General features: G+C 43.5%; 1 non-coding gene across 1 annotated transcript; it reads right to left on the bottom strand.

The window, feature by feature from the left end:
* Positions 1-1236: 1236 nt before the first annotated feature.
* On the bottom strand, positions 1237-1308 carry Trnat-agu (transfer RNA threonine (anticodon AGU)). Its single transcript has one exon. It is a non-coding gene; the product is annotated as a tRNA-Thr (tRNA).
* Between the last annotated feature and the right edge of the window lie 3043 nt (positions 1309-4351).

The following is a 4351-nucleotide window of genomic DNA, read 5'->3' as shown; positions in this document are numbered from 1 at the left end:
TAATTTCTTTTATCTCATCATACATTTCATCAATCTCTTTATCATCTGCGGAGCTTGTCGCCATATTAACTTGTACTACTGTGGTAGGCGTGGGTTTCGTATCTATCTTGGCCACAATTATGTGTTCACTATGCTGTTTGTAGTAGCTTACCCGCATTCCTATTTTTTTTGTTCATTATTAAACCTACTCCTGCATTACCCCTATTTGATTTTGTATTTATAACCCCGTATTCACCTGACCAGAAGTCTTGTTCCTCCTTCCACCGAACTTCGCTAATTCCAAAGAGATCTACAAATCAAGGAGATCTACAAATCACATTATCATTTGTTGATGGGAGTTTTGCATAACTTGCCCCCAATTCTGCTGATGGCTGGAGCGTTGCTAGAACTCCGCTGCAGGCCCCCGTGGCCGAGCGGTTCTAGGCGCTGCAGTCGGGAGCCAGGCGGCTGCTACGGTCGCAGGTTCGAATCCTGCCTCGGGCGTGGCTGTGTATGATGTCCTTAAATTAGTTAGTTTTACGTAGTTCTAAGTCTAGGTGACTGATGACCTCAGATGTTAAGTCCCATAGTGCTTCGAGCTATTTGAACCAATATAACTCCGCAGTTTCTATTCACTGGCGCTGCCCTGGCGCAGTGTTTGATTATTCCTGTTATCTGCCGGTTTGGGGAAAGTATTCATTCCATTGACAAATATGGGTATGCTCACAGCAAGGTATGAAGAAAAATCGTAATTTTTTTCAGTTTTCATCACTTACACAAAATCAATTTATCATGGTCATACATACCTAACAACACGTTAATAACGCCCTTATTTCCCATGAGGCCTCATGAACTTGTGGACCTTGCCGTGTTGGGGTGCACTGCGTGCCTTAGCGACACAGATGGCAGAGGCAAACACAGTGGTGTGCTATCTGTGGAGAGGCCAGACTACCCATGGTTCCTAAAGAGGAGCAGCAACCTTTTCAGTAGTAGCGGGGGCAACAGTCTGCTGAGTGACTGATCTGGTCGTTAGCTAACATGGTATCACTGCTCTCATACTGCGAACGGCTGAAAGCAAAGGGAAACTACAGCCATTATTTTCATTAAAAACATACAGCTGTAATTTCTGGTTAAATGATAAAGATATTCTCGAGGGTAAAATATTCCGGGGGTAAAACTGTGCCCCCAACTAATCTTCAGGAGAGGACTACTCAGTAGGATGCATATATACAGACTGAAGCGACGAATGACAATTTTTACCATGGCCGGGATTCAAACCCAGGTCTCCTGCTTACTAGGCAGATGCGCTAACCACTACGCCACCCTGGCACAGTGGCTTTGCACAACTACCCCTAACTACCCTAGCACGCCTACCTCCTCAATCCAAATTCCCATTTACTCCTTAGCCCTTCTGGAATTCCCCATAAACTCAAACAGCATTGCAGAGGCCCTCCATCTGTATTGGAATAGCACCTCAGCATCGAACGAAACGGGGGTTCCAGTCTGAAATTCAGACATAGGTACTTTAATAAAATTAACTCTATGGGTCATCTACATCGACATCTACATCTACATTTATACTCCACAAGCCACCCAACGGTGTGTGGCGGAGGGCACTTTACGTGCCACTGTCATTATCTCCCTTTCCTGTTCCAGTCGCGTATGGTTCGCGGGAAGAACGACTGTCTGAAAGCCTCTGTGCGCGCTCTAATCTCTCTAATTTTACATTCGTGATCTCCTCGGGAGGTATAAATAGGGGGAAGCAATATATTCGACACCTCATCCAGAAACGCACCCACTCGAAACCTGGACAGCAAGCTACACCGCGATGCAGAGCGCCTCTCTTGCAGAGTCTGCCACTTGGGTTTCCTAAACATCTCCGTAACGCTATCACGGTTACCAAATAACCCTGTGACGAAACGCGCCGCTCTTCTTTGGATCTTCTCTATCTCCTCCGTCAACCCGATCTGGTACGGATCCCACACTGATGAGCAATACTCAAGTATAGGTCGAACGAGTGTTTTGTAAGCCACCTCCTTTGTTGATGGACTACATTTTCTAAGGACTCTCCCAATGAATCTCAACCTGGTACCCGCCTTACCAACAATTAATTTTATATGATCATTCCACTTCAAATCGTTCCGCACGCATACTCCCAGATATTTTACAGAAGTAACTGCTACCAGTGTTTTTTCCGCTATCATATAATCATACAATAAAGGATCCTTCTTTCTATGTATTCGCAATACATTACATTTGTCTATGTTAAGGGTCAGTTGCCACTCCCTGCACCAAGTGCCTATCCGCTGCAGATCTTCCTGCATTTCGCTACAATTTTCTAATGCTGCAACTTCTCCGTATACTACAGCATCAACCGCGAAAATCCGCATGGAACTTCCGACACTATCTACTAGGTCATTTATATATATTGTGAAAAGCAATGGTCCCATAACACTCCCCTGTGGCACGCCAGAGGTTACTTTAATGTCTGTAGACGTCTCTCCGTTGATAACAACATGCTGTGTTCTGTTTGCTAAAACCTCTTCAATCCAGCCACACAGCTGGTCTGATATTCCGTAGGCTCTTACTTTGTTTATCAGGCGACAGTGCGGAACTGTATCGAACGCCTTCCGGAAGTCAAGAAAAATAGCATCTACCTGGGAGCCTGTATCTAATATTTTCTGGGTCTCAGGAACAAATAAAGCGAGTTGGGTTTCACACTATCGCTGTTTCCGGAATCCATGTTGATTCCTACATAGTAGATTCTGAATTTCCAAAAACGACATGATACTCGAGCAAAACACATGTTCTAAAATTCTACAACAGATCGACGTCAGAGATATAGGTCTATAGTTTTGCGCATCTGCTCGACGACCCTTCTTGAAGACTGGGACTACCTGTGCTCTTTCCCAATCATTTGGAACCTTCTGTTCCTCTAGAGACTTGCGGTACACGGCTGTTAGAAGGGGGTCCAGAGACGATTTCAAGTCTCAAACATCTACGATGTGTATATGCAGACTGAATTTGGGTTGAGGATGGAGGCATGCTAGGGTAATCGGTACAGTTAATTCAGAGCCACTGTGCTAGGGTGGCGCAGTGGTTACCACATCCATCTAGTGAACAGGAGACGTGGGTTCGAATGCTGGCCTGTAATTATACATAATAGATGTCTGAGACTTTAGAAGTTCTCTGCAGCCACACAGTTTCATTTGATTCAGTGGTATATCACTATTAGGAAAAGCAAAACTGACATTCTACGGGTCGAGGTTGGAATTTTAGGTCCCTTAATCGGGTAAGTTTGTTACGGAATTTGCAAAGGGAAAGTGATAGGCTGAAGTTAGATACAGCTAGAGTCTGCTAAGCGTGGTGGTAGGAAGATCAGGCAACAAACACTAAATAAGATAGGAGTAAAGCGGGAGTGTCTCTAGTAATGAATAAGGAAACAGGAACGCTAGTAAGCTGCTACGAACAGTGAACGAAGTCAGCACCCACTAAATTAGTTCAAGTTTATTTGCCATCTGCAAATGATGAAGAGAGAGAAAATGGACAGGAAGAAAGGATTGAAAGAGAACGACGCCTGGTAGAATTTTGCGCAGAGTATGACACATAGTTTAAGAATAAGAATGTTCTATAAACGGAAGAGAACTGGGTTTTAGATTGATTATGTAATGATAAGACTACGAGGCCAGATCTTAACTTTTAAGACATTTCCAGGGACATATGTAGATTCTGGCCATAATTTTAATGATAATTAATTGCAGATTAAAGCTGAAGAAACTGCAGAAAGGGAGGAAATTAAGGAGATGAGACTTGCAAAATAGAAAAAAAACAGAGTTTATTCAGAGTTTCAGAGGGAGCGTTAGGCAGCGATCGACTTACCAGGGAAGGGGAACACAAGAGAAATGAGACACTGAGACAGTGAAGTCAGTACCGGATCAAATAGGTAAAAACTCAAGACCCAGTGGAAATCCATGGATAAAACGAGAGATACTGGATTTAACCGACGAAAGAAGAAAATGTACAAATGCAGTAAATGAGACAGTCGAAAGGGAATAGAGACATATAAAACATGAGATAAACAGAAATTGGAACATTGTGGAGCAGTAATGGCTAGAGGGCACATGCAAGATTGTAGAATCATGTATAAATAGGGAAAAGATAGATGACAACTACAGAAAAATTAAAAAGACCTATACATAAAACAGAAGCTCCTGTATGAATATCAAAAGCTCAGACGGAAAATCATCTACATCTACATATATATTCCGCAAGCGCGTGCGTGGCGGAGGGGATCCTATGCCACTGTTGGTCATTTCCTTTCCCGTTGCGCTCGCAAATAGAGCAAGGGCAAAACTACTGTCTGTTTGCCTCC

This window comes from Schistocerca cancellata, chromosome 8, assembly GCF_023864275.1.
Source record: "Schistocerca cancellata isolate TAMUIC-IGC-003103 chromosome 8, iqSchCanc2.1, whole genome shotgun sequence".
NCBI lineage: Eukaryota > Metazoa > Arthropoda > Insecta > Orthoptera > Acrididae > Schistocerca > Schistocerca cancellata.
The sequence above is the reverse complement of the archived record's forward strand: the minus strand, read 5'-3'. Positions and strand labels throughout refer to the sequence as shown.